The sequence below is a fragment of the Ranitomeya variabilis genome, chromosome 4 (assembly GCF_051348905.1).
Source record: "Ranitomeya variabilis isolate aRanVar5 chromosome 4, aRanVar5.hap1, whole genome shotgun sequence".
NCBI classification, from domain to species: Eukaryota; Metazoa; Chordata; class Amphibia; order Anura; family Dendrobatidae; genus Ranitomeya; species Ranitomeya variabilis.
Window position 1 is genome coordinate 74,162,915 of NC_135235.1, and position 13,491 is coordinate 74,176,405.

Genomic DNA, 13,491 nt, shown 5'->3' on the forward strand with positions numbered 1-13,491 from the left:
GCAAAAAACTGATGTGTGAAAGCAGCTTAAGGAGGCCACTGTGCTCTTAGGAACCTTGAGTACTGCAGAAATTCTTTTGTAACCTTGGCCAGATCTGTGCCTTGCAACAATTCTGTCTCTGAACTCCTTTGACCTCATGATTCTCATTTGGTCTGACATGCACTGTGATCTGTGAGGTCTTATGTAGACAGATGTGTGCCTTTCCAAATCAAGTCATATCAGTTTAATTAACCACAGCTGGACACTATTCATGAGTGAGTATACTCATTGCTCGGGTTTTCCCAAGCACGATCGGGTGGTCTCCGAGTATTTGTGAGTGCTCGGAGATTTAGTTTTTGTTGACGCAGCTGTATGATTTACAGCTGTTAGCAAGCCTGAGTACATGTGGGGGTTGCCTGATTGCTAGGGAATCCCCACATGCATTGAAGCTGTCTAGCAGCAGCAAATCATGCAGCTGCAGCGACGAAAACTAAATCTCCGAGCACTCGCAAATACTCAGAGACCACCCGAGCTTTCTCAGAAAAACCCGAGCAACGAGTGTACTCGCTCATCACTAATAGACACCAATGAAGAAGTTGAACCATCTCAAGGAGGATCACAAGGAAATGGACAGCATGTGACTTAAATATGAGTGTCTGAACAAAGGGTCTGAATACTTATGACTATGTGATGTTTCAGTTTTTCTTTTTTAATACATTTGCAAAAATGTCTATTTTTTTTCAGTCAAGATGGGGTGCAGAGTGTACATTAATGTGAAAAAAAATAAACTTTTTAGAATTTACCAAATGGCTGCAATGAAACAAAGAGTGAAAAATGTAAAGGGGTCTGAATACTTTCCGTACCCACTCTATATGTAAACTTTATTAAAAACCTCAGACATAAAAAGATGGACATTAAAAACTTGTGCATGACATGATAATCATCCAACCATCCCCTGAATGATGTATATATGGGACAAAATATAATATATGAAATAATATGTGGTGGCGCTCCACTGATATCTAAGAAGAAGAGACCTCGTTGATAAGGGTGTGGGTCATCAGACCATAGGTAATCAATTACATGTAATAAAAATCTAACGAATCCCCCTCACCTGGCAACCAAAGAGATGAATGGTTGCCACTGATGGGATAACCAGTAAATGTATGGAAAATCGAGAAATTAGGAATCCACCCTGAGAGATAGGCATAACAATAATATGAGATGAAAGCCAAAACAAGCTTGTGAATCTGCTGAAATAGTATGACAATAACAAGATCTGCTAACAATCAAGATCATAGAAACCCATACAATATAAGTAGTCATATATCACCCGGCAAAAGGAATATCATGAGTCAATTTGAGATGCACGGTATAAGACTAAAAGGCCAGATAATCTAGATCGGGATAGAAATACAGGGGGGAGAAAAGGTGAGGAAGGGAAAAGAGCAAGATGGTATTGAGTAATTGGAAGACGCGTGAGGCTCTGGTAGAAATAGTAGATGAAGCTACAGAGAAATATCCACAGATATAGCTACCATAATTGCACAAAAGAAGCTCCTGCAGGAGGCCATAATAGGCGAAAAGTCCCAAGGATCAGGGGTGTGGGAGGAGACCCCAAACACATCACTGTTCAGTACAGCTTCGTCAGGGGGAGTACTGAGGTTTTCAATAAAGTTTACATATCATTGTTGTATTGCATCAAGTGTGCACACCATTCTTTGTTTTGGTCTTTTTCCTTCCTTCTAGCCTTTATTACATTCCACACAAGGTGTGGCAGCCTGATACTTATTTCTATATATATTTTGTTTACCATTGGAAGTGCACGCTACCCTTTTTAGAATATTAGAGCATTTCATTGATCATTAATTTTACCATAGTTAGAATGGTTTTCTCATCATCATATATGGGTGCAATTGATAAGTCCTTAAAAAATAAGATAAGATAAGTCCGTAAAAATAAGTAGCTTAGCAATTTCCGTCTTACTAAAAATCCTCTCTGTTCTCAAAAATAAGGGTATTTATTCTATATTTTACTGCTCATTGCCTACGTTACCAGTCACCTTCACAGTTTATCAGAGGTGGAATGCTCTCTAGGCAAAAACCATTGTTTCCAAGCTATTTGCAATAGAGTTTTCAAGCGATTCTCTGAAGCCGGCTGGATCAATAAGTCCTAAAAGAAAAACACAACAAAGCAGCGATCCATACTGGAGAGGTTTTGGATAAATGTGGTGACTCTGAGAGCGCAATCAGACAGAAGTATAAATTGATATTGGAACGCAATGCATGAACTGGTCGGCGGCTCTCCCGACTTGAGCGTGACAGCTGCATATAAATACATGAAGCTGTCATGCCCGGGTACAGAGAGATGCCGGCCAGTCCGTGCACTGCATTCCGATCTTGGTCCGATTAATAGGGCTGTTGGACTTCTCCCTGAGAGTAAGCGGACCTGCTCACCTTATCGAGATGTGCTTATAACCAACACAACCATCTCGGAGGAGTTGTAAAGAATGGGCCAGCTGCTGCTCTACCGTATGCTGTTTATGCACAATGGCAACCAAAATTTGTGTAGCATGGAGTAGAAGAAAAACAGTGATCCAATTGGCACTGCTGGAAAAAATTACAGCTCATGGGTAGAGGTACGCTCACTTCATTGAGGCTATGCGTTTCAGCACCGTACAGGAGCCTTCATTAGGCCATATGAAAGAAGATATATATATATATATATATATATATATATATATATATATATATATATATAGTGAAAAATGGAACAGCACAATGCTCACCGGTGGGTGCCTAGCCTCCTGCATAGAATGGTTCATTCATCTACCCAACATGTACACAAAAAAATAAAGAAGAAGGCAGCACTCCAAGTCCTCTTCAGGGTGAAAAAATGTGCAGTTTATTCAACCCACATCTCTGTGCGACGTTTCGGCTCACACTGAGCCTTTCTCAAGCCTTGAGAAAGGCTCAGTGTGAGCTGAAACGTCGCACAGAGATGTGGGTTGAATAAACTGCACATTTTTTCACCCTGAAGAGGACTTGGAGTGCTGCCTTCTTCTTTATTTTTTATATATATATATATATATATATATATATATACATACACTGCGCAGAAAAATAAAGGGAACACATAAACAACAGAATATAACTCCAAGTAAATCAAACTTCTGTGAAATCAAACTGTCCACTTAGGAAACAACACTGTTTGACAATCAAATTCACATGCTGTTGTGCAAATGGAATAGACAACAGATGGAAATTATTGGCAATTATCAAGACACCGTCAATAAAGGAGTGGTTCTGCAGGTGGGAACCACAAACCACATCTTAGTACCAATGCTTTCTGGCTGATGTTTTGGTCACTTTTGAATGTTGGTTGTTCTTTCACACTCGTGGTAGCATGAGACGGACTCTACAACCCACACAAGTGGCTCAGGTAGTGCAGCTCATCTAGGATGGCACATCAATGCGAGCTGTGGCAAGAAGGTTTGCTGTGTCTGTCAGCGTAGTGTCCAGAGGCTGAAGGCGCTACCAGGAGACAGGTCAGTACACCAGGAGACGTGGAGGGGGCCGTAGGAGGGTAACAACCCAGCAGCAGGACCGCTACCTCATCCTTTGTGCAAGGAGGAACAGGAGGAGCACTGCCAGAGCCCTGCAAAATGATCTCCAGCAGGCCACAAATGTGCATGTGTCTGCACAAACGGTTGGAAACCGACTCCATGAGGATGGTCTGAGTGCCCGACGTTCACAGATGGGGGTTGTGCTCACAGCCCAACACGGTGCAGGATGCTTGGCATTTGCCACAGAACACCAGGATTGGCAAATTCGCCAGTGGTGCCCTGTGCTCTTCACAGATGAAAGCAGGTTCACACTGAGCACATGTGACAGATGTGACAGAGTCTGGAGACGCCGTGGAGAGGGATCTGCTGCCTGCAACATCCATCAGCATGACCGGTTTGGCAGTGGGTATTAGTTGTGATTTGCGTTGATCATTTTAGGTTTTATTGTTCTCAACACATTCCACTATGTAATGAATACAGATTTATAACTGGAATATTTCATTCAGCGATATCTAGGATGTGGGATTTTAGTGTTCCCTTTATTTTTTTTAGCAGTGTATATATATAGAGAGAGAGAGAGCGAGAGAGAGAGAAAGATAAAAATTGGGGGGATATGACCCTCATGGGTCAAAGGTAATGAATAAGGCTACTTTCACACTAGCGTCGGGCTCGGCCCGTCGTGGTGCGTCGGGCAGAGGTTCCCGGCGCTAGCGTTGTCTCCGCCGCACAACGGGGGCAGCGGATGCATTTTTCCAGCGCATCCGCTGCCCCATTGTGAGGTGCGGGGAGGTGGGGGCGGAGTTCCGGCCGCGCATGCGCGGTCGGAAAAAGCGGACCGTCGTGAGCAAAAAACGTTACATGTAGCGTTTTTTGGTCCCGACGGTCCGCCACAACACGGCGCAACCGTCGCATGACGGTTGCAACGTGTGTCAATCCGTCGCAATACGTCGCTTAATGTAAGTCTAAGGGGAAAAAACGCATCCTGCAAGCACTTTTGCAGGATGCGTTTTTTCGGCAAAACAACGCATTGTGGCGGATTGCAGTTAACGCTAGTGTGAAAGTAGCCTAAGTTAAAATAAATAGATAATAAACTTTTAAATTCATAGAGACAAATACAGAATATCAATAATCATAAAACATGATGGTACAATGGAGTGAGACAAGTGTTTTGAATCTTCTATTTCAAACAAACCAATATTAAACTAGATGGGCATTTCCTGAAGGAAATACATGGTGCTTGAACAGCGCTGCCAGCTTTACAGCAGCACTTCACACACCAGGGGAGCACTTACTTTTGCACACCCGGGACCGGGGCGCACTTACTTTTGCACACGGGGCCGGGGGCGCGCTTACTTTTGCACACGGGGCCGGGGGCGCGCTTACTTTTGCACACGGGGCCAAGGGCGCCATTACTTTTGCACACGGGGCCAGGAGCGCGCTTACTTTTGCACACAGGGCCAGGAGCGCACTTACTTTTGCACACGGGGCCGGGGGCGCGCTTACTTTTGCACACGGGGCCGGGGGCGCGCTTACTTTTGCACACGGGGCCAAGGGCGCCATTACTTTTGCACACGGGGCCAGGAGCGCGCTTACTTTTGCACACGGGGCCAGGAGCGCGCTTACTTTTGCACACGGGGCCGGGGGCGCGCACTTTTGCACACGGGGCCAAGGGCGCGCTTACTTTTGCACACGGGGCCAAGGGCGCGCTTACTTTTGCACACGGGGCCGGGGGCGCCATTACTTTTGCACACGGGGCCGGGGGGCGCCATTACTTTTGCACACGGGGCCGGGGGGCGCCATTACTTTTGCACACGGGGCCGGGGGGCGCCATTACTTTTGCACACGGGGCCGGGGGGCGCCATTACTTTTGCACACGGGGCCGGGGGCGCCATTACTTTTGCACACGGGGCCGGGGGGGCGCCATTACTTTTGCACACGGGGCCGGGGGGCGCCATTACTTTTGCACACGGGGCCGGGGGCGCCATTACTTTTGCACACTGGGACGGGGGCGCCATTACTTTTGCACACGGGGCCGGGGGCGCCATTACTTTTGCACACGGGGCCGGGGGCGCCATTACTTTTGCACACGGGGCCGGGGGCGCCATTACTTTTGCACACGGGGCCGGGGGCGCCATTACTTTTGCACATGGGGCCGGGGGCGCCATTACTTTTGCACACGGGGCCGGAGGCGTCATTACTTTTACACACGGGGCCGGGGGCGCCATTACTTTTGCACACGGGGCCGCCATTACTTTTGCACACGGGGCCGGGGGCGCGCTTACTTTTGCACACGGGGCCGGGGGCGCGCTTACTTTTGCACACGGGGCCAGGAGCGCGCTTACTTTTGCACACGGGGCCGGGGGCGCGCACTTTTGCACACGGGGCCAAGGGCGCGCTTACTTTTGCACACGGGGCCAAGGGCGCTCTTACTTTTGCACACGGGGCCGGGGGCGCCATTACTTTTGCACACGGGGCGGGGGGCGCCATTACTTTTGCACACGGGGCCGGGGGGCGCCATTACTTTTGCACACGGGGCCGGGGGCACCATTACTTTTGCACACGGGGCCGGGGGGCGCCATTACTTTTGCACACGGGGCCGGGGGGCGCCATTACTTTTGCACACGGGGCCGGGGGGCGCCATTACTTTTGCACACGGGGCCGGGGGGCGCCATTACTTTTGCACACGGGGCCGGGGGGCGCCATTACTTTTGCACACGGGGCCGGGGGGCGCCATTACTTTTGCACACGGGGCCGGGGGGCGCCATTACTTTTGCACACTGGGCCGGGGGCGCCATTACTTTTGCACACGGGGCCGGGGGCGCCATTACTTTTGCACACGGGGCCGGGGGCGCCATTACTTTTGCACACGGGGCCGGGGGCGCCATTACTTTTGCACACGGGGCCGGGGGCGCCATTACTTTTGCACACGGGGCCGGGGGCGCCATTACTTTTGCACACGGGGCCGGGGGCGCGCTTACTTTTGCACACGGGGCCAAGGGCGCCATTACTTTTGCACACGGGGCCAGGAGCGCGCTTACTTTTGCACACGGGGCCGGGGGCGCGCACTTTTGCACACGGGGCCAAGGGCGCGCTTACTTTTGCACACGGGGCCAAGGGCGCTCTTACTTTTACACACGGGGCCGGGGGCGCCATTACTTTTGCACACGGGGCCGGGGGGCGCCATTACTTTTGCACACGGGGCCGGGGGCGCCATTACTTTTGCACACGGGGCCGGGGGGCGCCATTACTTTTGCACACGGGGCCGGGGGGCGCCATTACTTTTGCACACGGGGCCGGGGGCGCCATTACTTTTGCACACGGGGCCGGGGGGCGCCATTACTTTTGCACACGGGGCCGGGGGGCGCCATTACTTTTGCACACGGGGCCGGGGGGCGCCATTACTTTTGCACACGGGGCCGGGGGGCGCCATTACTTTTGCACACGGGGCCGGGGGGCGCCATTACTTTTGCACACGGGGCCGGGGGGCGCCATTACTTTTGCACACGGGGCCGGGGGGCGCCATTACTTTTGCACACGGGGCCGCCATTACTTTTGCACACGGGGCCGGGGGCGCCATTACTTTTGCACACGGGGCCGGGGGCGCCATTACTTTTGCACACTGGGCCGGGGGCGCCATTACTTTTGCACACGGGGCCGGGGGCGCCATTACTTTTGCACACGGGGCCGGGGGCGCCATTACTTTTGCACACGGGGCCGGGGGCGCCATTACTTTTGCACACGGGGCCGGGGGCGCCATTACTTTTGCACACGGGGGCGGGGGCGCCATTACTTTTGCACACGGGGCCGGAGGCGTCATTACTTTTGCACACGGGGCCGGGGGCGCCATTACTTTTGCACACGGGGCCGGGGGCGCCATTACTTTTGCACACGGGGCCGGGGGCGCCATTACTTTTGCACACGGGGCCGGGGGCGCCATTACTTTTGCACACGGGGCCGGGGGCGCCATTACTTTTGCACACGGGGCCGGGGGCGCCATTACTTTTGCACACGGGGCCGGGGGCGCCATTACTTTTGCACACGGGGCCGGGGGCGCCATTACTTTTGCACACGGGGCCGGGGGCGCCATTACTTTTGCACACGGGGCCGCCATTACTTTTGCACACGGGGCCGGGGGCGCCATTACTTTTGCACACGGGGCCGGGGGCGCCATTACTTTTGCACACGGGGCCGGGGGCGCCATTACTTTTGCACACGGGGCCGGGGGCGCCATTACTTTTGCACACGGGACCGGGGGCGCCATTACTTTTGCACAAGGGGCCGGGGGCATGCTTACTTTTGCACACGGGGCCGGGGGCGTGCTTACTTTTGCACACGGGGCTGGGGGCGCGCTTACTTTTGCACACGGGGCCGGGGGCGCGCTTACTTTTGCACACGGGGCCAAGGGCGCGCTTACTTTTGCACACGGGGCCGGGGGCGCGCTTACTTTTGCACACGGCGGCCGGGGGGGCACTTACTTTTCACACACGGCGGCCGGGGGGCACTTACTTTTCACACACGGGGCCAGGGGGCACTTACTTTTCACACACGGAGCCGGGGGGGCACTTACTTTTCACACACGGGGCCGGGGGGGCACTTACTTTTCACACACGGGGCCGGGGGGGGCACTTACTTTTCACACACGGGGCCGGGGGCGCACTTACTTTTCACACACGGGGCCGGGGGGCACTTACTTTTCACACACGGGGCCGGGGGGGGCACTTACTTTTCACACACGGGGCCGGGGGGGGCACTTACTTTTCACACACGGGATGAGAGGGTGTCATAGTCACTTTATTCTGATGTTTGACTTTGATAAATGATCATGTCCTAAAATGGACACCGTATATTTGCATAACTGCCATCTTTGGAAGGTCAAGTTGGGGGTAATGGAAAGTTCGCCATTATTTCCTATGGGAAATTTTTTTTTAAAAATGCGATTTAAATAAAATCTACATATCGGATCGACTATAAAAGTCATAGCACACCTGTCCCCACCGAGGCCTTCGAAACGCCGCCTGAACGGGGTCTCTGCGCCGAGCGGTTCGGGCCGCATTAATTGCGGAAAACGCGGAGAAGAAGAAGAATAAAATATAAGAAATCGGATTACAATATGTTGCTTGAACCTAGGAGGTTCAAGCACCATAATTAGGATTCAAAGAGGTTGGGGAGGAACAAATGATTGTCATAACTGGTGTAGGTAAATCATTGTATTTTTGGTAAGAAAATATCAGCAACAAAGAAGCTGTCCAACAACTGATAGGCTGGAGTCACACTCAGCGTAAGACAATACGGTCCGTTTTTTACGGCCGTAATATGGAGAAATGTTCCCAAAATAGTGATCCGTATGTCCTCCGTAGGCAGGGTGTGTCAGCGTATTTTGCGCATGGCATCCTCCGTATGTAATCCGTATGGCATCCGTACTGCGATATTTTCTCGCAGGCTTGCAAAACCGACATCTAATGGATTTATGTGCTCAAATGTTCGGTAAAACATATATACAGTATATATATATATATATATATATATATATATATATATATATACACATATATATATATATATGTGTCATTGAGACACATATATATATATTCTGTATTTATATTTAATTCAGCGCGATATCTGTGAAAAGCCGGTAATTCAATTGCCGGCTTTTCATTTCTCCTTCACAAACCCGACATGATATGAGACATGGTATACATACAGTAAACCATCTCATATCCCTTTTTTTTTGCATATTCCACACTACTAATGTTAGTAGTGTGTATGTGCAAAATTTGGGCGCTGTAGCTGCTAAAATAAAGGGTTAAATGGCGGAAAAAATTGGCGTGGGCTCCCGCGCAATTTTCTCCGCCGGAGTGGTAAAGCCAGTGACTGAGGGCAGATATTAATAGCCAGGAGAGGGTCCATGGTTATTGGCCCCCCCTGGCTACAAACATGTGCCCCCAGCCACCCCAGAAAAGGCACATCTGGAAGATGCGCCTATTCTGGCACTTGGCCACTCTCTTCCCACTCCCGTGTAGCGGTGGGATATGGGGTAATGAAGGGTTAATGCCACCTTGCTATTGTAAGGTGACATTAAGCCAGATTAATAATGGAGAGGCGTCAATTATGACACCTATCCATTATTAATCCAATTGTCTGAAAGGGTTAAAAAACACACACACGATTAAAAAGTATTTTAATGAAATAAACACACAGGTTGTTTTAGTATTTTATTGCTCTCTCAATCCAGCTGAAGATCCTCGCTTGGCAAAATAATAAACCCACAATATACATACCCTCTGATGAACTGTCAGGTCCCACGAGGTAATCCATCTGAAGGGGTTAAAATATTTTACAGGCAGGAGCCCTGCTATTGCAGCTGTGCTCATGCCTGTAAGCCCCGGCGAAGGAAGGAAATGTAGGTCAATGACCTATAGTTACCTTCAGTCGCGGTGATGCGCCCCCTGGTGGATATCCTCATATGACCTGGAGCGTGGGAAAAAGTTACCGGGCTGCAGTTCATGAGGACATCCAGCAGGGGGCGCATCACTGCAACTCAATGTAAGTACAGATCACCCAGCTTTCCTTTCAGTACCCGGGGTTTTTACAACCACGAGCGAGTGCTTTAGCGCAGCTCCTGGCTGTAAAATGATTTAACCCCTTCAGATGGATTTACTTCGTGGGACCTGACAGTTCATCCGAAGGTATGTATATTGTGGGTTTATTATTTTGCCAAGCGAGGGTCTTCAGCTGGATTGAGAGAGCAATAAAATACTAAAGCAACCTGATTGTTTATTTCATTAAAATACTTTTTAATCATGTGTGTGTGTGTGTGTGTGTTTTTTAACCCTTTCAAACAATTGGATTAATAATGGATAGGTGTCATAATTGACGCCTCTCCATTATTAATCTGGCTTAATGTCACCTTACAATAGCAAGGTGGCATTAACCCTTCATTACCCCATATCCCACCGCTACACGGGAGTGGGAAGAGAGTGGCTAAGTGCCAGAATAGGCGCATCTTCCAGATGTGCCTTTTCTGGGGTGGCTGGGGGCAGATGTTTGTAGCCGGGGGGGCCAATAACCATGGTCCATCTCTAGGCTATTAATATCTGCCCTCAGTCACTGGCTTTACCACTCTGGCGGAGAAAATTGCGCGGGAGCCCACACCAATTTTTTCCGCCATTTAACCCTTTATTTTAGCAGCTACAGCGCCCAAATTTTGCACATACACACTACTAACATTAGTAGTGTGGAATATGCAAAAAAAAAGGGATATGAGATGGTTTACTGTATGTAAACCATGTCTCATATCCTGTCGGGTTGGGGAAGGAGAAATGAAAAGCCGGCAATTGAATTACCGGCTTGTCACTAACACCGGTGCGTATTTCTCGCAAGTCACACTGCTGGTCCGTGTGGAATCCGTATTTTTCTCGCCCCCATAGACTTTCATTGGCGTATTATTTGCGCAATACGCTGACAAACGCAGCATGAAGTGATTTTGTACGGCCGTAGAAAGCCGTATAATACAGATCCGTAATATACGGCTGATAGGACCAGACCCATTGAGAATAATTGTGCCGTTTGTTTGGTGAGTTTTACGGACGTATTTTCTGCGCTCTTACGTCCGTAAAACTCGCTAGTGTGACTCCAGCCATAGTGTTGTAGTAATTGTAGGAATGAAATGAGGAAGCTGATGGCTGGGATAATTGTCTGATCAGTGGGTGCAGAGAACGGAGCACAACAAAACTAGACTGTGGCTGCACAGGAAATAGTGATGGTGATGAGGAAACTCCCAGCACAGTCAGCAGAGAAGAGTGGCTCATATACCAGTTAATGGAAGAAGCAGAATAGTGGGAACATGAAGCTACATTCCCACCATGAGCTTTTTGTGTGTTTTTGACGGTGTCAGTTTCAGCAAAGTGTATGGGATTTATAGAAATCTCATGCCCGCTGGGCTTCTTTTTTTTACTTAGCGTAAACTGATCTGTGGTGTGGGCTTCAAATCCACAGCACGTCAATTTCTCTTGTGGGTACGCTGAGTTTTCTGTGCTGATTTTCCCTTAGACTTTAATCAGATGCGTAAAATCTGCAGGTAAAAAATACACATGCCTTTTTAGTGCGTTTCCGCAGCACAAATGCATCTAAAATGCATGTAATCTGCACTTAAATATATCAACAAAGTTTTGTCAAAGCCAAATACCAAGAAAAAAAGAAAGTAGCTTTATTTAAACCAAAAAGAGGCAGAAAACGCAGTGTCAATGAAAAAACACGAGTAATCTAATTTACATAAAAGGTGCAGAAATGGTGCAGAAATTCTGCTGCATCAAAAACTCACTGAAAGCTCATTGTAGGAATGTAGCCTGGAGGTTTTGAGAAGCAGAACCGAAGTATAGGCTGAAAAAAACAACAGAAGTAGGAATTGCTAAAGATATCACAAGAGACAACATGTGATAGAGTGTGGGAAAAAATGAGAAAAATTACATCAAAGGAAATTTTTTCCCTGCAGCATTCAGCCGCACCCAACGTTTCCTTGATTTTCTTCTATACCCTGCTAGATCGATAGATCTGAACAGCTCCAGTGTTCCGTAGCTTCTCCCATGATGCCTTTGCTAGCAGTATTTCAGAGAGAACAGTTTGGACCACCGGTGCTACCACCCTGAACTGTCAATTTTCAGAAGCACACTGCTCCCTGTCAAGCTGGAAGAAAAGAGGCAGGGAACGATGCGCTTCTGAAGACAAATGAGAACAACCTCTTAAAATAAACTTCTAACCACATCAACTTGTAACTTTAGTGGAAGATTAGTGGACTTTTCCCCTTTTTCAGGGTCATATATACAAAGTAACACTTTTGTTCTTTTATTCTTCCTTTCCAATCCTGGTATAATAATAATTTCTCTGAGTCAGTGCCTCTTTTATCAGTACTGCACAATTCTTTTCTTAATCTTTCTGCCGTACCTTTTCTCGATTCACCTTTGCACCTTCTTTTCCTCTGTGTAACAATTGATTGTGAAAGTCCATCTGTAATAATGTACCGGTGTAAGCTTCAGGATAGAGATCTTCTCAAATCATGTGCATAAATTGAAAACACTTCTGTTACCACAGCAATTTGGTATCATTTTAGTGGAAATTACCTGGCCCACCCTGTTACTATCCCTAAATCAATATGTGAGCAGGCTGTCATATCACATTATTACCACTTTGTGCACGCTACATATCTTTAAACAAGGAAACACAAAACAGACTATAGATGGAAAACGTACATAAAACTCCACATTGCCACACTGTTTCAACAGCTACGATTTTTTTTATGTTGCTTTCTCACTCATTCAGCTGACATTTTGGATAAGCTACTTATATTAAAGAGGACCTGTGTGCTCTCTTGACATGTCAGGTCCAGTTAATACATGCACTCTATATTAAATTACAATTCTGCAGCATGTTATAGTAGCTGCATTGTGCTGTCCTGTTATTTCTCCTGAATATTTATGGATAAATTGACAGATCCAACTTATAACATCCAGTTGTGAATTTCTTGATAAATTCACACAATGAGGTGTGTTCCTCACAGTGCCCACTGGCAGAATTGTCCTGTACCGGGCAGTCATGTAACCTTAAGTATGCAATTTCCATACCCCTGGCCACATTCTAACTAGACGTGTGTGGTAGTGCACAATACAAATGAACTGAACAAGGTCAGGAACGTCTACTCGTAATGTGGCCAGGAACATGCACAGGGCCGGCATCGGAGAATCCTGACAGCACGTGCTATTTGCAATGTGAGGATTCCCAAGTCTGCAGTCATAAAGTGACTGCCAGGGGCGGAACTACCGGGGTCGCAGAGGTCGCGGCTGCACCAGGGCCCGGGCCCAAAAGAGGGCCCGGTGCCGCCGCGACCTCTGCGACCTGAGGTCAACTTGTCAGGGTATCTCCGTGAGCGCACGCTGCACATTTCGTCCTGTAAA